The sequence below is a fragment of the Palaemon carinicauda genome, chromosome 15 (genome assembly GCF_036898095.1).
Source record: "Palaemon carinicauda isolate YSFRI2023 chromosome 15, ASM3689809v2, whole genome shotgun sequence".
NCBI classification, from domain to species: domain Eukaryota; kingdom Metazoa; phylum Arthropoda; class Malacostraca; order Decapoda; family Palaemonidae; genus Palaemon; species Palaemon carinicauda.
Window position 1 is genome coordinate 133,463,138 of NC_090739.1, and position 26,561 is coordinate 133,489,698.

Genomic DNA, 26,561 nt, shown 5'->3' on the forward strand with positions numbered 1-26,561 from the left:
ATCTATTCGCGCTTAGCACATATCATTCCAGAGGTAACTGGAATGGAAAAGATACAACACTATGTGGTAATTTCTTTACATGCAAAATAGCAAAACCATGAAATAGACTTCCAGCGGATGTAGTAAACAGTAACACGGTAAACGAGTTCAAGAATAAGTTAGACAAGATAATAAGAACTCCAAATGTTTAAACTAAATGACTACCCAAGAACAAATGGTGTCTCCCCCGATGGACTAAAAAGTCTTTGAGACATCCAAAATCCTGGTAACTCCTTGTCACTCTTTTATTAAGATAAAAATACAGAAATGTTTAATACGGTTTCACCAGTAAGCCAACTTGAGAGAAAATTGAGGAGTGACCCAATTCGACCTAAGGTTAGTAAGGTTATGACACCTGAAGATTAAACTCTACCTCAGAAAACCAAGGAATTCATAATTCAAAAGACCTAGTTTCACCTTAGTAAACCAGGGCATTGATGATAGAATGACCCAATTCAACATAAAAAAAAAAAAACCCAAGTCGACAAGTCAGTGACCCAATGCGACCCAAGAAAAACTAGGGAATTGATAACTTGTGTCTCGACTAAGCCACAGAAAGCCAAGGAACAAGAAATTTCAATGATCGAAGAAACTAAGGACCCAATAAATATAACAACCGTACTTAACCTAAGAAAACTAGGTGGTTGGTGAATACATTGACTACAGTCACGAAAAATATTGTATCAGTGCCTACAATTACAAAGAGGTTAAAGAACAAGACTCCATAAATTTGATAATGGATTATAATCTTTCAACTGGGCTCCACAATGCACTAGATGAGTTGGAAGACCCAGGCCTACATGGCTGAGGACTTTAAAGCGGGAAGTGGGAGGTGATGAATGGAGAAGTATCTATTTAAAAACTCAAGAAAGAGACGACTGGTGAAATTTAACAGAGACCTTTTGGGTCAATAAGCGTAGGAGATAATGATGATGATGATGATGAAATAAAAACGCATGATCTTCGCACTCCCCACAAAAGGGATTAGTTCACCAAAAATTTAATTGGGCTCCCCAAAGCACTAGAAGGGTTGGAAGACCCAGGCCTACGTGGCTGAGGAATATGGAGCGTGAAGTGGGAGATGATGAATGGAGAAGTATTGATTTAAAAGCTCAAGATAGAGACGACTGGCGAAATCTAACAGAGGCCCTTTGCGTCAATATGCGTAGGGGATGATGATTAATATAATCTTGTGAAATCTTACAGGATGGGGAAATTGCTAGGGAGAATTTTTGTGAATTAAGTACAATAACACATTGTTTACTTGCCCTATAAATTAATTCAATGATGCCAACAGTAGTGCCATAGCCTCTGTATATCATGGTATTCCACTGTCTTGGGTTAGAGCTCTCTCGAGCACACTATTCTCTCTTATTTCTCTTCCCCTTGCTTTGTTCAAGTTTTTATCGTTTATATACGAGATATTTATATTAATGTTGTTACTCTTTTTATTGTATTTTTTTTTTCGTTTCCTCGCAGGCCTATTTTCCCTGTTGGAGCCCCTGGACTTATAGCATCCTGCTTTTCCAACTATAGTCAATTCTTTTTAGTTGGGGCAGATTTGCACCGAATCGCAGCGGTGCCCTTTAAGCTCTGAAAAGTTTCCTGATCGCTGAATGGTTGGACAAGATAATTCTGACCAATCAGAGAGCAGGAAACTTTTCCGAGCTTAAAGGGCACCAATGCGAGTCAAGTGCAAATGCGCCTCATTATAAAACCATCGAGTATAGTGTTGTAGCTTAGCAATTAATAATAATAATAATAATAATAATAATAATAATACCGATGATATTACAATGACAACTACATTTTAGGTATTCTCAGGAGAGCGACAAGAGGCGTCCACGATTAGATGGTGCCATAACAACTGATTAATTCCTGATGATAAATAATGGTTAGACTCCAGGAGAATATTCATTATTTTACCGTAAAACACCAGCAAAATTAAGTTAACCTTAACACTGGAACACATACACAAGCTACTGGAAGATCATAGTCTTGAATTTCTATATTCGTTTCATTATCCCCATATGCTTTTTATATTTAGATTAAATTTTAACAATTTCTCCACATCTATTATGTAGATCTTAGCCTAAAATGAAAATAAAAGTAATTTCTATATACTAAATTCATTTTCTGTTATTTTGTATACAAGTTATATGTTTGCTGTGCAGATATCAAACCAAAGTACACTGTAGTATAGTGTATGAAGGTCGCTTCCTACAAGGATACTTCTGAACAGGCAGATTCACAGATCCCCTCACACACAACTTATCATTAGTAGCTTTGTGAAATTAATTTTTAAATTTAAAATTAATTTTCTAACACTTACCTGTATAACTTAATTCAGCCGATCACATCTGTGTCGGCTCCAAACAGATATAACTAATTAGGTGACTAATTATCTTACCCTCATTGATTGTGACCAACCGACAATTGGACCAAAAATTCTCAATAAGATTGAGTTAATAAAATTAAGGAAATCTCGATAAAGAATGAAACTAAAGCACAATACCTGCAGACTTTTTGGAACGAACGGTCGTCAAAATCTTTAGCCCTGACGGCTTTAACTGTTTAACAGGTAACTGCTTGTCAATTAGAAAATTGACAGTTGGTCACGTGGTCCTCTATCCCTCCCCCACCAATGGTGGGGGGGGGCATCCCTCCACCAACCGGTTATTGAGCCATTCTTTAAGAATATGTTGTCCTAAAGCTGCTTATGATAATGTGGGGAGGTGGGAAGGGTCTTCCATTAAGTTATACAGGTAAGTGTTCGAAAATTAATTTTAAATTTAAAAATTCATTTGTCTCACACTTAACCTGTATAACTTAATTCAGCCGATTACCAGCATTTATCCTGGATGGAGGGCATAAGTAGAAATATAAACAGCTGATATAATTAAGTAATCTTTAAAGAATACAAACAGACCTGAGAGGACCTCAGAGTAGTTACCTTGACTGATATAGGACATCTCCATGTGTTGTAGTGAACTGGATCCCCAACAGTCAAGTTTAGTCATGGCTGGGTCAGTCTTAACGCCTAGTCGACTAACTACCCTATTCTAAACTAAGTTCCTAACCTTGTATCAACAACTTGCATACGTCGGTTAAGTCCGTTAGTTTAGTCATATGTCTCTGAAGTAAGGTAGGTGTAGGCCAGTAAGGTAGGTGTAGGCCCCCGATGGGCCGTCACTACCTTACTTCCTCTCATGCATTTATACAACCTGCCTACGCGAGGTTTTCATTCGCACGGAGTGAGCCCTTATTCATATCCAATCTCATTCATGCCTTTCATTCTTCCTTACATACACTAAGTATTTAGGGTAGAAGGCCAAGTAGATGTTAACCAACAATTTCTCCAGCTGCGACAATTGGACCGAGAGATCGTATGTTGTCATACACCAACTCCACGTCCTTAAGGTAGTGGGAAGCAAAAACTGTATTCCCTTTCCATAGAGCAGCGTTCAGGACGGACTTCAATGAAGAGTTCTTCCAAAAAGAAAGAGACGTGGAATAACCCCTCAGACTGTGGGTACCTCTTCCCTTCTTGGACGCACAGCCTGATAAAGATTGGGGAGAAGCCTTTGCTATGAGTCTCCTGATAAAGAAAGAAACAGCATTTTTCGTCATGGCCTTCGACTGTAGTTTAGGGGAGACGAAGAGAGCCCGGGGTCTGTGAGGGATAGCCTTGGTTCTGGCTAGATAATAGCGTAAGGTTCTCACTGGGCAGTACAGTCTCTCCTCTTCCAGATGCCCAACAGTTTCACTTAAAGAGGAAAGAAGAAACTCTCTGGGAAGAGGGTTGGACTCTGATTCCGTTTTGGCTCTGAATTCTGGAAGGTACGTAAGGACCATGTCCTTTCCTCTTGTTCCTACAGAAGCAGAGATGGCTTGTATCTCTCCCAGTCTCTTGGCTGTAGCTAAAGTAACCAAGAAAAGTGTCTTGGTAGTCAAGTCTTGTAGAGAAGCTAACCTGAGAGGTTCAAAGGGAGCCCCAGCTAGAAGCTTGAGAACCACATTCAAGTCCCACATGGGAGGACTAATGGAAATCTTGGGAACCTCAATCTCAAAAGATCTGATCAGGTCAGAGAGAATAGGGTCCTCAAAAACCTCACCAAAAGACAGCCTAAACACAGAGGCTAGTGCCGACTTATAAGCTTTAACGGCCGACACTGAAAGCTTTCTCTCCTTCCGTAGATAAAGAAGGAAATCCGCAATCTTTGGAACTGTAGGTCTAGAAGAGGTGTGGTGGTTCCTCTTACACCAACCTCTATAAACTACCCACTTACGCTTGTAGTTCAAATTGGTAGAGTGTCTTCGTGCCTTGGTGAGCTGTTCAGCCACTGCTGAAGATACTCCCCTCGCTCTAGCGATACGCTTGACAGTCTCCAGGCGGTTAGAAGTAACGAGGACGGTCGAAGGTGGAACCTGTGGAAGTGAGGTTGGCGTAAGAGGTCGTACCTGACAGGCAACCTCCTTGGAATGTCTATGGAAAGTTCTAGGAGTCTTGCAAACCATTCTTTCTGAGGCCAGAACGGGGCTACCAGGGTCATTGTGCACCTCTGCGATGACTGAAATTTGTGTAAGACCTGGTCTATCATCCCTAATGGTGGAAAGGCGTAAGTCTGAAGGTCCCTCCAGTCTTGAAGCATAGCGTCGACCCCTGCAGATTGAGGATCTGTCTGAGGGCTGAAATATGCTGGAAGACGGAAATTTAAAGCAGTTGCAAACAGGTCTATGTTTGCTGGCCAAAGGTGAACACGGCGATCTACTACCTCCTGACAAAGGGTCCATTCGGAACCTAGCACCTGGTCCCCCCTGCTCAGAGCATCCGCAATGACATTCTTCTTTCCCGGAATGAATTGAGGTCGGAGAATAACGTTGTAATCCTCTGCCCACTGGAGGATCTCCTGAGCGAGAAGGTTGAGAGGTTGGGACTTTGTTCCTCCTTCCTTCTTCAAATAGGAGATCGCGGTGGAGTTGTCTGCATACACTGCGACTACTTCGGATGTACACAGAGGAGTGAAATGGAGAAGAGCCTCCCTGATTGCCTTGAGTTCTCTCCAGTTTATGGACCTGGAGATCTGGAAAGGAGTCCATAAACGAGCAATGCTCTCCTGCTCTAGAGAAGCTCCCCATCCTATGTCTGAAGCGTCTGTATGCAGAACAAGCGTAGGTTCGAGGACTTTGAGAGACAGTCCTGCATTCAAGTGTATCTCCTGGGACCACCAAAGAAGATCCTCCTGACTGCGTGCTGTCCACTGAATTTGTTTGGTGTTGTCCTGCCAGTCCCAATGTTGTCTCAATGTGAATTGAAGATCCCTCATACGGCGTCTTCCGTTGGGAACTAGTAACGTGAGAGAAGCAAGGTGGCCTAGAAGGCTCATCCATAGAGAAACTCTTGGGGTCGGAAGTAACAAGAACTCCTCTATAATTCTCCTGAGGTTGTCTTTCCTCTCTTGAGACGGGAAGACCCTTAAGAGCGGAGATACAATCTTCATTCCCAAATAAGTCGTCTGTTGAGATGGTGTGAGAGCAGACTTCTTGTAGTTTATCTTTATTCCAAGAGTCCTGCAAAGATCCAGGACCAATTCCTTCACACGAAGAGCTTCCTGAAGGGAAGGAGATAGGAAGAGCCAGTCGTCCAGATAGCGGCACATCCGAATACCCATCCGGTGGAATTTGGCTGCAACTGGGGCCATGATCCTGGTGAAGACCTGAGGAGCCGTTGCCAGTCCGAAGCAGAGACACTTGAACTGCCAAGTCTCCTCTCCCCAGCGGAAGCGCAGAAGATGGCGAGAGTCCTGATGAATTGGGACTTGGAGATAAGCATCCTGGAGGTCGATGGTAAAGAACCAGTCCTCTTCCCTTATAGCTAGAAGAACCGTCTTCGGAGTCTCCATCTTGAACTTCGTAATCTCTACGAAGGAGTTGAGGATAGAGAGATCGATGATGGGTCTCCACCCTCCTGAAGCTTTCGTCACCACAAACATGTGGCTGTGAAAACTCCAGGAGTTGGGCGGGGCTAGCTCTATGGCCCCTTTGTACTTCAGCTGAAGCATCTCCTCCCTGAGCGCTTGTTGCTTTACGGACCTGCCGGAGTAACTGATGGATGGTGGCGAATGACTGGTCAAGGGTGGTTGAGACTTGAGAGGTATCCTGTACCCCTCCCTTAGTACGATGGTCACCCAAGGGTCCGAATTCAGGGCCTCCCAAGCCTGCCAATGATGTTGTAAGCAGCAACCCACTTGAACGTGTTCGTGTGAAGGAACTGGCCCCTATTTCCGAAAACCCTTTGGGACAGGGTTCTGTGAGGACCTAAAGTCCTTCTTCTTGTCCTGTTTCCTGGCTTGGAAGCTTGATGAAGCAGCAACTGTGGACTTCTGCTTCTTCCCATATCTATTATCAATTCCTCGACCTCCTTGCTGAGGAATAGGGCGTTTGCCCGAATCCCTCTGAGGGTAGGGCTGTTTCTGTTGCGGCTTAAATGAAAGTGATTTCTTTAACAAGTCATTTAACATATCTTCCTTCCGCATCTTGGAAGACAGTTGGGCCCGAGAGAGAACATCCTCCAGAATAGCAGGTTCAAAAAGGTGATGTCCAAACATCTGGGATTCCCTTAGTAGATCTTTATGACGTATGGAGAGAGAAGCAGGGGCCCTGCTGAGATAATGGTCCCTTCTTTTACCAGTCAGGTAAGCCTCGTGGAAAGTAGTCTCTTTCATCTGGTCCTCAAGGCAGCGCCCAATAGACCTGGCTATCTGGAGGTAGAGAGGTCGATGCGTTGTGAGGAAAGAAGGTTCCTTCAGAAAAGCTGTCAAAACATACCACAGCCAGGCCAGCATGTTCCCAATCTCCTGTATTCTTCTAGTGGAGGCTTCCAGTCTCTTGCACTCTTCTACAGAGATACCAACCAAGGCACGTTCACCCTTCACTCGTGAGGGTAACACGTCCTCAAAGGAGGGGTTGAGAGGGGTGGGAGCTGGACCGTAAGACTCTTCTTCCAGCTGCAGGTATCTCTTGGTCTTGCCTAGAGCAATGGTGGGGTATGGAATGCGTCCGGCCTGACATCTTTCCTTTGCTTGTTTCCTGACTCCCTGGCGAGCTAATTCTAAGGGTTCTGATGGGGTCCATTTGGGTAATCTGTCAAACTTCTGCTTCTCTAGACCCTGAACAAAACAATTCAGGGGGGGCTTAGAGGAAGCAGGAACCTCCTTCACTTGACGAACACTCTCTGGGAAGGCATTCTCGGAAAGACTCATCAATTCCCTGAAGGAATTAGGGATCAAAGTTTCAAGAGCTGTGTCATCCATCTCGTCATCCTGAAGAATTCTAAATTTCTCCGCTGCTGCCCAAAGTCTCCTGGAGAATTCAGCATCTCCATCATTGGGTGAGGAACCTGTAGAAGGAGACCTGTGATCATGCCGGGTCCTTGGCTGAGAACGTTGCGAAGATCTGGGGCTTCTGGTAGACGAAAGATGTCTACTCCTGGAAGGGGAATGGCTTGGGGAGAGACGTCTCCCAGTACTACTGGATAAGGACCGACGAGAATGTTTGGAAGGAGATCTTACAGATGAATGGCTAGGTCTCTGGTCCTTCCAATGAGACCTGGAATAAGGAGGAAGGTGGTCTGGGGAATGATGGGACCAACTCCGGTTGCTTCTCCTTGAAGACTGGCTTCTGGACCTTCGGTCAGAGGAAACACTGGAGTCCCTCAGGGACCTGAGGGATTAAAGTCCGGGTGTGCGGCTTGAAGAGTGACGAGATAGGTCTCTATGATAGGGTCTCGATGTGGATCTACCCTCAGGAGACATGCTTGAGTTGGACTGATGAGAGGTATGCCTCCTACTGCGAGACGAGCTTCTAGGAGAATATTTCTTGCGACTGGAACGCGGAGAAGACTTCACTGGGTCTGAAGGTTCAAGGTCCTGCGAAGGCGCAGGGGAGCTCCCTCGTCGACAATTAGGAGAACGAAATCTTGACCTCCCTGGGTCTGAAGATAAAGGAGCTTGCGACGGTGTCGGGGTGCTCCCTCGCTGACGATGGGGAGAACGAAGTAGCGATGGGGTTTCTTCGTCCAAGTTGCTCATACACCCATCAGGGGTGATGGCGAACTGGACCTGCGACCTGCCCTGCTTTGGGGAGGGGATCACCTCACGGTGTCCGCTCGCCTCAGCGACTGGCGTACCAAGGGCAGGTGCAGAGCTGGAAGGCAATACAGGAACATTTAAAGCATTAAAGCAATTCACTAAAGAGGAAATGTCCTCACTCACCTTTGAGAACTTAGCCTCCCAAATAGCTTGCACTTTCTCAAGACAACTTATAAAAGCATTAGAACACTCGGCGGTAACCGTTGTAGCAGGAGAAACGGACCGGGCAACATCTACCGAGGAGCTAAAACTACTAACCCCTCCTACAGGGACATTGTCCTCCGGAGGATCTACCCCCTCCCCTAAGGCTGAACTAATCTCCTGGGAAGGAGAAGACCTAATCTCGTCCTCAGGTAGGCCACTCTTCGTGGTCTTACTCGACTTATAACTACTACGTTTCTTGGCTAAAGAATCCATATGCTTAACATATAACTTACGGTCTTCTTTAGACCAACCCTTACACTCGTTACAAGTAACATTAATGTCACACTTAATACCCCTACATGACTGACAAAGAGAATGAGTATCAAAGGCAAACTTTCTACTTATCCTAGTCGAACAATTAGTGCAGGAGCGTCGAGTCTCAGAGTCAGATGGCATATTCATAAATCACTAACACCATCAAAGGATCCAAAATCACTTGAAGACGACAAATCCAAGGTGTAGTCGTTAACAAAACCAAAAAGAATTCAATTATATCAGAGTGTTGGAGCGAAAGCACAAACGTGCTTCTGTGACAACAGATGAATAAAGAAATGGCTCAATAACCGGTTGGTGGAGGGATGCCCGCCCCCCCCCCCCCCACCATTGGTGGGGGAGGGATAGAGGACCACGTGACCAACTGTCAATTTTCTAATTGACAAGCAGTTACCTGTTAAACAGTTAAAGCCGTCAGGGCTAAAGATTTTGACGACCGTTCGTTCCAAAAAGCCTGCAGGTATTGTGCTTTAGTTTCATTCTTTATCGAGATTTCCTTAATTTTATTAACTCAATCTTAATGAGACTTTTTGGTCCAATTGTCGGTTGGTCACAATCAATGAGGGTAAGATAATTAGTCACCTAATTAGTTATATCTGTTTGGAGCCGACACAGATGTGATCGGCTGAATTAAGTTATACAGGTTAAGTGTGAGACAAACAAGTTTTCCGGTTATTCATAGCATCTTTACCCCCATTCACTGTTAAAAAAAAAGTTAATTTCAATCGGAAATTCTCCGTAAGAATATATTGTTCCCAGCCGTATTTCAGTAAAATACAGGCGACCGTAATTTTTACCCTACTTTGTTAGGATCTTTTACCGGTTGGACTGTAATATCACTCCTTTACGTCAATATATCCGTTTTTAAAACTGTAAATGCCATGCAATATTTATTCCATGATTTTTAGTTTTTTTTACGGCACATTTTTAACAGTAATCAATAACTATACTTTAGCAAAATTCATGTGTAATATCTCCAATGATGACAAATTGCAAAATCAATATGTGCAGTAGTAACAAGATAACCACATTCATGTGCACTGGTGACAAAATACACCAAAATCTATTTTGTTTTTAGATTGATTTATTTTTAATTTGCTATCATTTATTTATTTCCTTATTTCCTTTCCTCACTGGGCTATTTTTCGTTATTGGAGCCCTTGGGCTTATAGCATCTTTCTTTTCCAACTAGGGTTGTAGCTTGGATGATAATAATAATAATAATAATAATAATAATAATAATAATAATAATAATAATAATAATGATTGCACATCTATCTATACGATTTATAGAAGACAAAAATGGAGTAGTTCATACTATTGCTAATTAAGTATCTTGATAAACGCTACAGCATTCCAATTCTGCACCACTACCAAATTTGGTTACCGTGTAAAAACTTAACTTTTCGATATGCTAAAACAGTCTTGTATAAAAATTCTTCATCTGACAAACTAAACAAGACGTAACCCCCGTACCGCATAAAATTTTAGCGAACGGGAAATGATAAATTTCTATTATTATTATTAATATTATTATTATTATTATTATTATTATTATTATTATTATTATTATTATTATTATTAATTCCTAAGCTACAACCCTAGTTGGAAAAGCAGGATGTTATAAGGCCAGGGGCCCCAACAGGGAAAATAGCCCAGTGAGGAAAGGAAACGAGGAAAAATGAAATATCTTGAATACAGTGACAAAATAAATATATCCTATATAAACTATAAAAAATTTTAAACAAAACAAGAGGAAGAGAAATAATTTAGAATAGTGTGCCCGATTGTACCCTCAAGCAAGAGAACTAACCCCAAGACAGTGGGAGGCCATGGTACAGAGGCTATGGCACTACCCAAGACTAGAGAAGATTTGTTTGATTTTGGAGTGTCGTCCTAGAAGAGCTGCATACCACAGCTAAAGAGTCTCTTCTACCCTTACCAAGAGGAAAGTGGCCACTGAACAATTACAGTGCAATAGTTGACCCCTTGAGAAGAAGAAGAATTGTTTGGTAATCTCAATGATATCAGGTGCATGAGGACATAGGAGAATATGTAAAGAATATGCCAGACTATTCGGTGTATGTGTAGGGAAAGGGAGAATTGTTTGGTAATCTCAATGTTGTCAAGTGTATGAGGACAGAGGAGGATATGTAAAGAATATGCCAGATTATTCGATGTATGTGTAAGGAAAGGGAAAATGAACCGTAACTAGAGAGAAGGATCCAATGTATTACTATCTGGCCAGTGAAAGGACCCCAAAGTCTCTAGCGGTAGTATCTCAACGGATGTTGCAGTTTTAAATTCAAGCTATCTTTATGACAGCACAAGGATCGTGGCCCTTTGCTCCAAAGGTTTTGAGCATCCTTCAAAGACAGGAGTCAGGGTTGAGACCTGACCTCACCTTTGTAATAATCGCAGCTCAAACGGAAGTGTTTATAATATAGTGACGAGAAGGAATATATATTTTTTTTTGAGGTCACACTGCCTTAGAAAATAAACATTAGGTTGAATGTTATAATCACCTGAAATTACATAAAAATCAGACTATATATCAGTTTAGTGAGATCAGTGTTACTGTGTGGACATGAATCGTGGTATGACAATGAAATATCCAGCAGATTTTGAAGATTTGAGAACAAGGAACTCAAGAATATTGGGAGTGAAGTGGCAGGACAGGATTAGAAATAAAACAATAAGAGATTACTCGAGTGCCATATGTATTAGTTCACCAAACATTTAATTGGGCTCCACAAGGCACTAGAAGAGTTGGAAGACCCAGGCCTATATGGCTGAGGATTATGAAGCGTGAAGTAGATGATGATGAATAGCGAAGTATTGATTTAACAGCGTAAGTTAGAGAGGACTGGCGAAATCTAACCGAGGCCCTTTGCGTCAATAGGCGTAGGAGGTGATGATGATGAATACTCAAAATCTTTATAACTGGATTAATGGGTAATTACAAATATTGCTCCATCACTGAACAACTGAGCGATAGTACACAAGTTAATAGAGATTATTATTGTGTTACCTGCTTTGGATCTCGCTCGGTGGAGCATGAAGAACAAACTGATCATACAAGGCGATTAATCAGCAATGATTTCATATCAGATTATAATAATTTATAAAAAAAAAAAGAACATTCATCATTACTTTTATAACATAATCAATAATATATTAAAAAATAAATACAAATAAATTTATATGAATAAAAAGACAAATATATATATAAATATATATATATATATATATATATATATATATATATATATATATATATATATATATATATATATATATATATATATATATATATATAGTGTGTGTGTGTGATAATTTTATCAATACTATATTTAATGTTTATGCCTTTATCTATCGGTGAGGGGTTAAGAGTCCTTGCCAAAGTAAAAATAATCTTAATAAAAAGAATTTCCCTAGGGGTCTCAGAGCCCATGGCAGAGCCAAGGTCTATAGACCTTGGGCAGAGCTATATCGTTATTCCCGTGTATTTGTAGCTATTTGGAATAAGTCTGTCTGTCTGTCTGTCTCAATTATCCATTAATCGAGAGGCTTAAAGGAACTAGTGAATTCCCTAATCTGAAATTAAGAGAGACCACTTTCACAATGCCAGACGTTGTACTTTTTTTTTTATCTTTTTATTAAAAAGTTAAATTACATCTTCTTTACAATCACAATATTTACAGTATAATTACATTTAATTGCATTTTTCTATAAACAAATCCATCTAATTTAACAATTTACAACATCACATCTTGATTTTAATTTTTAGTTACTCAAAAACAATAATTTATATACTTTTTGGTGAACATTTTATTCATTCTTTCTTTATAGATATTTTTCAAAAGCCACCGATCATATTGAAATTTTCTCTTAAGAAAGGCATCTGTTTCCTCTTTCGTATATCGTTTCTTCTTACTGACCCAAACAGCATATAAATAACCAACTATCAATACAGTGGCCCTATTATAATCCTTTTTCGTCCTATATTTGTAATTGAACATTAATGTGTTTAAAAAATTGTCCCTGTTTATGTCACAAGTATGAAATAATACACTTTTGATATACATTAATATTGTCTGGATGTGCCTGCAAAAGTAGAATATATGCAAACTGTATTCAACATCATCGCAATGATCACATTTATCACTGTCTCTGATATTCAACATTTTCAGACGATTATTTGTCGCCAAAGGGTACTTGTAAAAGGTGAAAGCGTCTGGATGAAACCAGTTATTATTATTATTATTATTATTATTATTATTATTATTATTATTATTATCCAAGCTACGACCCTAGTTGGAAAAGCGAGATGCTATAAGCCCAAGGGCTCCAATAGGGAAAAATAGTCCAGTGAGGAAAGGAAATAAGGAAATAAATAACTGATGGGAACAAACTAACAATATATCCTAAAACAGTAACAACGTCAAAATAGATATGTCATATATAAACTATTAACAACCTCAAAGAGAGAGATGTCATAAATAAACTATAAAAAGGACTCATGTCAGCCTGGTCAACACAAAAACATTTGCTGCAACTTTGAACTTTTGAAGTTCTACTGATTCAACTACCCGATTAGGAAGATCATTCATCACTATTTATACTCACCAGAACGTCAGCATTGCAAGCCCAACCCCCAACCCCCTATCCCCACTGAGGTACCCAACCACAGAAGTGGCCTCCCCAGTAAACAGCTTAATACCACGGTCCCGGGCTGGAATCGATCCGCTGTCTTGCAAATGAGAGGCGAACACGTTACCACTGTACTAGCCACCTGGAGGCAACTATGAGGCAATAAGAAAAATAAATAGAAGGAATTATACTGCTATTATCATCTGAAAAGCATGATATTTTTGGTAAATTTCTCCTGCCCTTCCCTTACACCATTGATAGAAATTATTGACAAAATTTATAAAAATTTAGATATTTTTCAACAAAAGCAGCTATTAAACATCAACCCCCACCCCCCAAGGAACAAGAAATAACCGAGGAAATAAGTTAAACTATTATATCCGCTACCTCATAAGCGTTCAGTAACTCATTTCATCTGCATTTCCGTTCCCTCAATTTTATTTTTACTCCACCGGTAAGAAGTCTCCATTGTTCAGGACTCCTCCCATTACCCACAGGAGGATGATTAAGAGGTCATAGGGCCACAGTCTTCTGGTTCACCCTTGAAAAGTCTTCCACAATATCACAATAGACAGAGGATACGTAATTCTCGTAATATGCACGACACTAAAGCTAGTTTATTACTTTATTTCCATTTGAATAGACCAACCACCAAGACGACAACAGTATAAATGGCAACAAGAAGAAACGTTGGAAATACGTTAAAACATGAGCTGGAATCCAAGTCTTGACATAATGATAATCTAGTCATCCTCTGATGTTTATATGCTTATGGTAGCTTCATTTACTGTACCCATGTATCGCCAAGCATTTCCCAATATCCTTTAACGATAATTCATAACAGTCTAATATTGCTTTAAAATCTTTCTTTCGTATCAAAAGAGGCTTCAGGATATAACAACAATGGGAGGTGCAAGAGATCTTCCCCCTCCAACCTATGTTTGTGTTCTTTCCCATTGTAGTCGAGGGTAGACCAAAACATGACAGTGCTCTGGAGAACGTTTATTTTCAGTTCCGATAAACTAGACACCGACATCTCTCTCTCTCTCTCTCTCTCTCTCTCTCTCTCTCTCTCTCTCTCTCTCTCTCTCTCTCCGTGCTTATTCCTATTCGTATGAGGTAAAACCAAAACGGTTGCCTTCTTCTGAAGAACTGCTTTGGTTCTCTCTCTCTCTCTCTCTCTCTCTCTCTCTCTCTCTCTCTCTCAAACACGTACTCTCGCGCGCGCAAACACACACCAGGTCTCCAGGCAAATACTGACTTTTGTTTTATCTAACCACGTAATATATATTCGTGTATATACACAATATATGGGCAAGTACTTGTATACAGTACAAGGGCATTAGTCTGTACATGTTATGTACAGCTAACATACAAATAAAAAATTCCGAATAAACTGCAGGATTGTATTGTAATATTTTTTTTTTTTTTTTGTCAATAGAACTTTAAGATACATATGAGGACCACTTAATGATCAACTCTTCGATTAAGTGTCATTATAGATGAGGTGACACTAAGTTGAGAAATATAGGGAGTGGTTACTGAAAGGTTGGCGAAAAAAAAATTATTATTCGGATTACACTTACGATAATAAAAAATACTTTTGTTGCTGAAGAACTCTAATGTAACATTATCCCCCTCTAAATACACCAAAAGCACAGTATGACGTTGCAAGTATTAAAACCCGATGTCCACATTTCCATAAGATCAAATAATTTCCCATACCATAATATAATTAAAGTCAACTCAATTTTTTCATATGCATCGTAGAGTGGTTTTGAAGTTGACAACCAAGCTTAATTATTTCACTTAATTGAATCTATATATCAAAGACATTTCGTAAACAAACAAACTATACTCAATTTTCTTTAATGAGGCACATTTGGACAGACTCGCGGCGGTGCTCTTTTAGCTCGGAAAAGTTTCCCGCTCTATGATAGGTTAGAATTATCTTGTCCAACCAATCAGCGATCGGGAAACTTTTCCGAGCTAAAAGGGCACCCCTGCGAGTCGGTGCAATCTTCATCACTAAAAGTAATTGACTTTAGTGCTTGTCAATGCTCTTGTAGCTAGCAAGTACACCAAAAACTTATGAGTCTTTTCCACAATACTTGAAGTGTCCAGAACTTCGTCCTACGTAGTTCTTGGAGACTACTGCAATAGAAAATAGCATAACATGTATCAACTAAAGAGAAGTAGCTTTTTGCATCAGTGGAACAATTACAGTAAAGTCTTTATCGAAGTTACTCTATTGTTAGTCTATTTATACGCATATTTAATCTTCGTTTTTATCGTTCTTTGCAAAGGTTTCCATTGCTCTCTAGTCTTGGGCAGTGCCATAGCCGCTGTAGCATGGTCTTCCACTGTAGAGTTCTCTTGCTTGAGGGTACACTCGGGCACACTATTCTATCTTATTTAACTTCCTCTTATTTTGTTAAAGTTTTTTATAGTTTATATAGGAGATATTTATTTCAATGTTGTTACTCTTCTTAAAATATATTTTTCCTTGCTTCCATTCTTCACTGGGCTATTTTCCCTGTTGGAGCCCCTGGGCTTATAGCATCCTGCTTTTTCAACTAGGGTTGTAGCTTAGAAGGAATAATAATAATAATAATAATAATAATATATTTTAGACCTGGCTGTTTTATTTGGTGAATACCTTAAGAGTTAACGACCCTTTCGACACTTATAGCTTGCTTTGTAATTATTTCACGTCATAAGTAAAGAAGAACTATGTACTGTTCACCTGATGTCCAGAACATATTCATCCGCAATGGCTCGGTGGTGTTATTGTCATCTGGGAATATTGCATCCAAAATGGCAAACATTGTCCTCTGGAGAAGTTATTGTACTGTAGTCTGTTCCTAGGACCCACCATTCAATCAATCATTAGAGAACACGGCCTACTAGTACACTGATGATAGTGCTTTCGATTTTTTTTTTTTATTTCTTGCATGGCCCCTTGTAGTAGATTTGCACCACTATCCCTAAGACGTACAGTTACTCTTTATGAATGTTGCAGAAGAGTTTTCATAATTCTGATCATCCCTTGCATTCAGAAATTCCCAGACTGTATCCTCCTGTATGTAGTGCTAGGTATACAGTTGATTATGTTCTTCCGTCTCCATATTAAAGACTAGGTACAACACAATATTCTAGAAGTTTTATTCCAGCTGTAACCAGACCAGATTGTGAATTGATCTTTCCGATGGTAGCAGTTACATCGGTGGAACTTAAGAAGTTCAAACTTGCTGTAAAGGCTGCCAAGGTGTACAGGTTGACAGGTATCTTTACATTGTTTATGTATAACAGATCTGTTATATATGGCAGATTACTTTAATGTTACTGATCATAATATATTTTAGATCTTCTATTCATTACTTCTCATATATATTTTTCCTATATTCTTTCCTCACTGGGCTATTTTACCACTGGAGCCCGAGGGCTTTAGCATCCTGTTTTCCCTACTAGGCTTGTAGCTTAAATAGTAATTCATTATAACTCTCACGCCTTTATTCCTTAGGAGAAATGCCTCCTGCAAGTAATAACCACCTGTTTTTCGGCTAGAGCATTGGAATAAGGGAGGCAAGCACAACGCCCAGCCTTCAGGGTCTTCAGAGGGCTTCTTCAGAGGGCTTATTCAAAGGGCATCTTGCATTGGCATTTCTCGGTCCCCCGTTCACGAACAGAACAAATGCAACATAGCTATGTTTAGCTAGTATTGCAAACGTGATACCCAAGGAAACTAAATTCATGAGAAAATGTAAGCAAGGTAACAAGGACGCCAATCTAATGCAGAAAGCAGTTAATTACAAAGGGTAGAAATGTAACGGGAAGTAAAATGGGCTTTATTTCTGTGAACCTAATAGCCAATTATCTAAACTTTGTATGAGAGAGAGAGAGAGAGAGAGAGAGAGAGAGAGAGAGAGAGAGAGAGAGAGAGAGAGAGAGACAGTAAGCCGTTCATGCATCATGCACTATTTGAGTATGTACTTTTGAGGCAATTACAGTTATACAATTTGAGCAGAACGAAGTTATTGCTAAAAACTAATTACTGTCGGAAATTACCAATATTTCATTATTGGATGAACCGTAAACCAAATCTATATCATGATGCAGAGAATAAGCAGTTTATGCAACCTCGCGGGTTAATTAAACAAAATAGCGATTGTAAGGTATTGCCCTAACAGACCTTAAACGATGCCTTATGAATTATAGAAAGTGCTGATGAGCCACATTTGGGGTTCTTTGACTGACCAGACAGTACTTCATTGGATTCTTCTTTCTGGTTACGGTTCACTTTCCCTTTGCCTACACATACACCGAATAGTCTTGCCTACTCTTTACAGATTTCCCTCTGTCCTCATACACTTGACAATACTAAGAATACCAAACAATTCTTCTTCACTCAAGAAGTTAACTACTGCCCTTTAATTGTTCAGTGGCTACTTTCCTCTTGGTAAGGGTAGAAGAGACTTTCTAGCTATGTTAAGCAGCTCTTCTAGGAAAAGGACACTCCAAAATCAAACCATTGTTCGCTAGTCTTGTATAGTGCCATAGCCTCTGTACCATGGTCTTCCACTGTCTTGGGTTAGAGTTCTCTTACTTCGGGGTACACTCAGGCACATTCTATCTAATTTCTCTTCTTCTTGTTTGTTAAAGTGTTTTATAGTTTATATGGGAAATATTTATTTGAATGTTACTGTTCTTAGGCTATCTTATTTTTCCTTGTTTCCTTTCCTCACTGGGCTATTTTCCCTGTTTGGGCACCCGGGCTTATAGCATTCTTCTTTTCCATCTAGGGTTGTAGCTTGCCAAGTAATAATAACAATAATTGCATGTCAGGCACTTAAAATTTAATATCAGTTTAACTATTTTTTTTAATCAATCGTCACAGTAATGATGAAATTGGCACTACAAAATTTCCGTTTAGATTCTAAATTCCGTTAAATAATATTTGCCTGTAGTTTGGTAAAGTTCACAGAAATACAGTACTGCAAGGCGCGCTGACTGGACTACGCAGTTATGGAGGGGAAAAAACCTCTATGCCATTCTTAATAGGAATGAGCTAGGTGTGCGAAAAACTGCGTGGTGGCTTTAAATAAAACTCATACCAATATTTTTCTGCGAAACAAAATCTTTAAAAATTTTTATTTTTATTTAACACTCTATTATTTTGCAAATGCACTATCGCAATGAAATGGTTTTGCTCAACCCTCAAACAAATAAAATTCCGTTACTACAAACCTCACCCTTAAATTTGTTATACACTTAACAACTAGAAAGTTTATTCACATATTTTAGTACCTACATTCGAATAATTTTTCATTTTTAAAAATAGTTACCATTAAACCATCCTCTTTTTATTTAATTATTTCATCTGACTTTATAACTCCCGTATCCTTCAGTACTGGCAAAATTATTCTATTCTCCTGGTCAATTGCTTTTATAAAGAAATATCTGCACGAATGTTCTATCACGAAACCTGTGTGTGTTATTACCAGCATTGATTACTGAATTAATTACTGTAACTATATACTACTACTACTACTACTACTACTACTACTACTACTATCCAACGTGCTGGTTAAATTAACTAAATTACTAGGTACTTTCCTGTTACTGCCCCACCACTAATTTCCGATATAACCCCAATAATATTTTTACGTTAGGTTAGGTTAGGTTTGAATTTTAGTCACATATAGATTAAATAATTAATACCTAAAACATAGTATTGGGCTTATATCGGAATTTAGTGGTAGGGAAATAACAAAGTACCAATTACTAAACAATATTGATGTATATCAAAAGTGTATTATTTCATACTTGTGACACAAACAGGGGCAATTTTATAAATACATTAATGTTAAGTTACAGATATAGGACGAAAAAGGATTATAATAGCGCCACTGTATTGATTGTTGGTTATTTATATTCTGTTTGGATCATTAAGAAGAAACGATATACGAAGGAGGAAACAGATGCCTTTCTTAAGCTGTAAATTTCATTATGATCGGTGGCTTTTAAAAAATATTTATAAAGAAAGAATGAATAGAATTGTTCACAAAAAAGTATATAAATTATTGTTTTTGAGTAACTAAAAATAAAAAACGAGGTGTAATTTTGTAAATTGTTAAATTAGATAATTTATGTTTATATAAAACTGCTATTGAATATAATCGTACGGGAAACATTGTGATTGTAAACAATTTAATTTAACTTTTTAATAAAAAAAAATTACTAAACATAATAAACAGAGCAAGATTGATAAAAAGGGTGTCTATTAAAGCTAGAATAGCTTTTTAAATATGTGCAATGACGCAGGTTATCAGAACCGGACCCCCAAAACACTTACGAGAATTGCTACACATGGTGCAGCTAAATTTTAGATTTTCTCTTTCTGCGAGTGCTTCGATTGTGAAGATTTAACAATAAATGAGCAATACGCGATGTGAAATGTTGAATGCTCTCGAACGAACATGATAAAACGACGGTGGAGGTCCTGTATAGAGTAGGATTCCCCTGCTGTACAGGACCGGAAAAGCCGTCCTTAAAGTAAAAGTAACAAATTGCGTTGACACGAGAATAGTAACGGGTGGTTTAGAGTTATTGGAGCCAAGATGCACCTCTACTGTAGGTTCCAGAGTTTTCAAATATGCAGACCCCCCCCCCCCATTGTTCCAGAGCTTTCATATATGCAGCCCCCATGTTCCAGAGCTTTCAAATATGCACCCCACCCCCCATGACCCAGAGCTTTCAAATATGCAGCCCCCATCCCCATGTTCCAGAGCTTTCATATATGCAGCCCCCACCCCAATGTTCCAGAGCTTTCGAATATGCAGACCGCCACCCCCCCCCCCCATGTTCCAGAGTTTTCAAATATACAGACCGCCCCCCCCCCCCATGTTCCAGCGTTTTCAAATATACAGACCGCCCCCCCCCTGTTCCAGAGTTTTCAAATATGCAGACTGCTCCCCATGTTCCAGAGTTTTCAAATATGCAGACTGCCCCCCATGTTCCAGAGTTTTCAAATATGCAGACCGGCCCCCCATGTTCCAGAGTTTTCAAATATACAGACCGCCCCCCATGTTCCAGAGTTTTCAAATATACAGACCGCCCCCATGTTCCAGAGTTTTCAAATATACAGACCGCCCCCCATGTTCCAGAGTTTTCAAATATGCAGACCGCCCCCCATGTTCCAGAGTTTTCAAATATGCAGCTCCACCCCCATGTTCCAGAGCTTTCAAATATGCAGTCCCCACCCACATGTTCCAGAGATTTCAAATATACAGCCCACACCCATTATATAACAAGCTACCACCTAATATTGTAAGGAATGCAAATATTAAGCCTTTAAAGATACTGAAGACTTTCTTGTTTTCGAAGTGCTAAGATTAGTGGATTTGCCAATTTACACCAAATACTACTTAGATAGTAAACCTGATTAATAAGTCCTAGAATGCAATAAAAATTTATCTGAAAAACGGAAACTTATAAAAACTAATATACAAAGAGGCAGAGACCAACAGTAAACCATTAAGTTTGTCCATTCTTCTAATAAAATAATAATCAAACACTGGCATCTAAGATCTAGGATTCTTTGCGTTTTGTTTAAAATAGAAAAACACATATTTACAAACACTTTACATCATTTCATAAACTTCGTTCACTTCATCGCAAGCTTATGTAAGCAAATAACCTTTATAAAATTTAAATTGTTTATAAATAAGAGGAGCCGAGTTCCAATCGTATTACTTTTAACTAATTTTAAATAAGAATGACAAGTTACTAACCTAAAATTTCATTAAAATGCCTTATACGGAAGTTTTTCCAGTTTTAAGAAATTAATAGAAAAAATTGTATTTTTTAACGACTAACCAAAGCATCACAACAGTAAGGTATTGTAGTCTGTAGTCTTTGTATTATCCTCTGTAGTCCTTTAAAAAAGTTTTTTTTTTTTTTTTTAGAAATAAACCCAAAATATAATCCGTTACTTTTGTCTTCAACGAAGACATTCAGTAGAGATAATTTTACGACATTAAAAAAAATTTAAGTCATCCTGGTGGTATCAAGTAATTTCTCTCATTACACATAAGGATATTTGTGAAATGTAACTATTGTTACTCCATATAGAACATCGGACCCAGGTTTCTTGAAACTGTTGGACATACAAGTAGTTGATAATGATAACAGTTGATAATGATAACAGTTGATAATGATAACAAAGCGAGTCAGTCATAATACAGTAATGTTAAGTTAAACCGAGACGCAGTACCTTACTAATACAAACGACATATTAGCTCTAGCAAATGTTTATTTTAATTATATTCTTGTACTCAATTTACCCTACACCAAATCTTTAACCAACACATGGACTACCTCCTCACCTTTCTTGTGGTGGTTTATACAAAGATTTTCAGTATCTTGATATCGAGTTATATCTTTAGTGGTGTTTCAAACGCCTATTTTCGGTAATAACATCGATTTAAACATTCTAATGAGACAGAGCAGTCTTTGCATATTAAATATAATTTGGCCCTCTTTAGTTTCAATGAGTCAACACTTTGATCAAAATGATCATTCACCCATTTATTCATATGGGGGAATTACTCTTCTATCGCTATAGTACGAAGTACCGTAAAATCGGTTATACCATAAGGATCACTTTTATAATAGACAAATGTGAACAAAATACGCAGTCGCTTAAAATTTATAACGACACTACTCTTACCATGAGAAGTATAGCCCAACACAATTCCACCTCCAACGGTGTACTGTAGCATTTCTAATAAAGTCTTTGCCGCATCACGGCACCTGTGACTGCACAAACTTATAATGCTTTTGTTTTAGGCCAACCCTCAATTCGCCCTTTCCCTCTAGCTGTTCAACTTACTCAACTTTACGCCATAGATAGTGCCAACAACGGGGTTTACTCCAGCTATGCCTCACCATTGAAGGCTTTCCCTGCCCAAATTAGCTAAAAATTCAGAAACAACATTAAAAAAATAAACGTATAAAAACCCGATTAATCGACATAAAAAAAGGGCAAGACATTTCTCACCTTGAGGGACAAACTGCTCCAGAACCCAAGTTCTTTATGAAGGACAAGAAACCTCTTACCTTTAAGGACAAACTGCTCCAGGACCTAAGTTCTTCATGAAGATGGGGTTAAGATTCAGCACAAGTCGTTAATCAATAGTATAACCAGCTGTCCTTCATAACTGCTCACATACTTCGCAAATGTTTCTCAAGCAAAGAAGGATTAAACGACTATTTAAACAAATACGCACACACACCGCGATACGCAATAGCAAACACAAAAGTATATGAAACTTTACAAGAAACATTGCTGACCGAGAAGTGATCAGGAACTGTCAACATCTGTCTTCGGTGGAAAAAAAAAACAATAAACATTGACGTCACTAGTCAAGGATCGTGTAGTTTCAGAGGCGGAGTTGGAGTTGTTCTTTGAAGCAAATGTGACATCCTTGGACCCAAGAAGGTATCATATTCCATCTTGCTTGGACCCTTGAAATATGGTTGTTAAAATCAAGCCGTGGAGCCTTTGTATATCAGCGGCCAGTTCCTACCATTAGGATTAAAAATTGACATCAACAAACCTAAATTTTCCCATCTAACCTAACCTACAAGCCGTGTCCTTACCTACTTACCTAACGAGAAGGGGGGGGGAGGCTAACGCCTCCTTGCGACCCTCCCCCCATTCCACTGCCGTATTCTAAGTTCGCCGTAATTATACATACGGGTGGCCGCTATCATACATACACCCCAAGCCGTTTCTATTTTCCGTTGTATCAACTTTACTTTTTTTTTTTCAAAAACCTTATCGAACTACCAATATTTTTTTTTCAATTATTGTATTTGGCATGTTAACTGTATTTTGTAGTGTTGAATAGGATTTACAAACCGAGTCAGAAAACCAAGCACTGGGTTTTTTATTTATTTATTTATTTCCTTTCCTCACTGGGCTATTTTTCCCTGTTGGAGACCTTGGCCTTAAAGCATCTTGCTTATCCAACTAGGGTTGTTGCTTGGATGATGATGATAATAATAATAATAATAATAATAATAATAATAATAAACTTGAACAACATGGAGAGTTTGTCCCCATAATGACAGAACGCGCTTGCTTGTTTGTGCTTTGGTGATAGAACAGGCTCTTAGCTTCCAACACTCCTTAATAAGTGCCATTTTTCATTAATTTTATTATAATTATGAGATGATTGCGGCTGCAACTAATGACTCAACCCCCCCCCCCCTCCCAAGTTCCTCTCTCCTCCCCTCCCATAAAATATTATGATGATTAAAAAAGGTTGCTATGTTTGGTGAATAGTTTATCTTCTTGGAGAGATAGCTTAGTTTTAACATTTATTCAGTCTTATAAAGAATATATATATATACTCTACACACACACACACACACACACATATATATATATATATATATATATATATATATATATATATATATATATATATATATATATGTGTGTGTGTGTGTGTGTGTGTGTGTGTGGAGTATATATTCTTATAGTATTCTGCTTTTCCAACTAAGGTTGTAGCTTAGCAAGTAATAATAATAATAATAATAATAATAATAATAATAATAACTTGCTATACAGAAGCATCGTAATGAAGACGTGGATCCAAAATAGGCATCATCATCATCATCATGATCCAACATAGGCCTATTCATTAAAGATTAAAGGCCACTCATGAATGGCAGAAGCAAGGGACAGTGACATTGCCCTATCAAGCAGGATAATGCCCTAAGGACTGATCATATATACATATGATCAGCTAGGATCAGGGAGGGCCAGGCAATGGTAGCTGATGACTCAGCAGTTAGATCTATAGCCTCCCCCAAACTCCCCATCCTTAGTTCACAAGGATGGTGAGGTCGCAGCGACCAAAGAAACTTAACGAGTTTGAACAGGACTCGAACCCCAGTCTGGCGTTCACCAGGCAGGGACGTTACCGCATCGGCCACCACAACCGTGTCATCTTTCACAAGAGGTATCATCACACTAGCCCAACATAGACGCTTAAATCATCATCATCATCATCACTACAGGCCTCCTCGTCATCATTGCCAAAGACGCCAGACAAACAGAAAGGATGCCGAGACTGAAGGAGCTTCAGGATACAGCGAGATAAGGACAGATAAATTTACGATTTCAGCGGAAACTTAAAAAACCAGCAGTCATTTGATAAACTGATGATAAATTCAAATCAATTATGAATGTTTTACATAGTGATAAACATATTTATGATATTGATGAATATTTTGCATATAAAAATAGTGAATATTTTACATTTGAGAATGATGAATAGTTTTATATCTAAGAATGATGAATATTTTACTCGTACATCTGATAATGACGAATATTTTACTCGTATATCTGAGAATGGTGAATATTTCACTTATGAGAATGATGAATATTTTACATCTGAGAATAGTGAATATTTTACATTTGAGAACGATGAATGTTTTATATCATGGAATGATGAATATTTTACATCTGAGAAAGGTGAATAGTTTACATTTGGGAATGATGAATATTTTACATCAGCGAATGATGAATATTTTACATCTGAGAATGATGAATATTTTACATTTGAGAATGATGAATATTTTACATCTGAGAATGATGAATATTTTACATCTTAAAATGATGAATGTTTTGCATAAAGGAATTATGAATATTTTACATCTTAGAATGATGAATGTTTTGCATAGAAGAACTATGAATATTTTACATCCGAGAATGAAGAATGTATTGCATAAGAATCATGAATATTTTAAATTCAATAATGTTGAATGTTTATGACACATGAACAACATATCTTTGTCATATGAATATGGTGAATGCTTCCAACATCAAAACGATTATTATTATTATTATTATTATCATTATTATAATTATTACTAGCCAAGCTACAACCCTAGTTGGAAAAGCAAGATGCTATAAGGCCAAGGGCTCCAACAGGGAAAAATAGCCCAGTGAGGAAAAGAAATAAGGAAATAAATAAATGATGAGAATAAATTAATATATTCTAAATACAGTAACAGCGTCAAAACAAATTGTTATAACATAACAGAATAATTATCTCTATTTATTAATCATGAATATTTGGTACACCTTCAAACAGTAATCATTGAAAATCGGGTTTAAAGATGTTATACATGATGAAAACTGTAAACAAATACATATTCACGTCTGTATCGCAATGCGTAGATTCACGCAGACATTTGCGACTAACTCTATTTAATATACATCGAAATATAAATATAAATCTGGTTCGGATATAACAAAAAAACTTGGTACCACTTCATTAGTTGTCCTTAAAACGATGACAGCATCGCCTGTTAAAGGCGGGGAAAAGATGGACTGCACACACACGCGCGCGCGCACACATACACACACACATACTGTATATAAATAGGAAATATTTATTTTAATGTTAACTGCTCTTTAAATATGTTATTTATACTTGTTTCCTTTCCTCACTGGGCTGTTTTCCCTGTTGGAGCCCCTAGGCTTATAGTATCCTGCTTTTCCAACTAGGGTTGTAGCTTATGAAGTAATAATTTAAATATTGATAATATATATATATATATATATATATATATATATATATATATATTATATATATATATATAATATATATATATATATATATATAATATATATATATATGCCATCTTGTGTATTCAATGTCTATGTATATATACCCTCTACCAATACCAATACTAATTGGTTCAGATTACGCACAGTATTTTTCTTTTTTAACATCAATTCTTAGATTTAGGAAAAAGTCCCATTAGTAAATGCATTTGGACCTTTGTGTCCATTCTCAATGTTACATAAGGTAAGCTCTTCTGTTGCATCCAAATGGAAGAAGAAATCTGGAAAAGAAGTAAAGTTGAAGGCTAAATAATACTACGAAGTTAGGGTTCGAACAGCCGGTACAAAGACCCTTAAATACTCTATAGCTCAGTAGCCTACGTTCTAAGATTCACCAATATTCACAGTTAGGTAAGGTTACAAATATAATTCTTGAATGGCATTATTGTTTGAATAAAGAACATGAAGTAAATGTAGGTATATGTAACAGTGAATATGGTAGTACAATACAAACTACAATTCTACAAGTGTTCTGAATAGACTCGTGTGTGTTGAAGGTAGAGAGATGAAGAGACTATACATTCGTTATCTAAAGG

At 38.3% G+C, this 26,561-nt stretch overlaps 1 protein-coding gene and 1 long non-coding RNA gene across 2 annotated transcripts in view; both read right to left on the bottom strand.

Moving 5' to 3' along the window:
* Positions 1–22,404, bottom strand: part of LOC137654756 (uncharacterized) — a 129,090-nt gene extending 106,686 nt beyond the window's left edge. The window contains exon 1 of the mRNA XM_068388691.1: positions 22,381–22,404. The gene's annotated coding sequence lies outside the window, so the exon portion shown is untranslated. The remainder of the gene's footprint in view (positions 1–22,380) is intronic.
* The window catches only part of LOC137654757 (uncharacterized), a 304,393-nt gene extending 281,706 nt beyond the window's left edge, over positions 1–22,687 (bottom strand). Inside the window, exon 1 of the long non-coding RNA XR_011046713.1 lies at positions 22,440–22,687. This is a non-coding gene — a long non-coding RNA (uncharacterized lncRNA). The remainder of the gene's footprint in view (positions 1–22,439) is intronic.
* Positions 22,688–26,561: the final 3,874 nt, after the last annotated feature.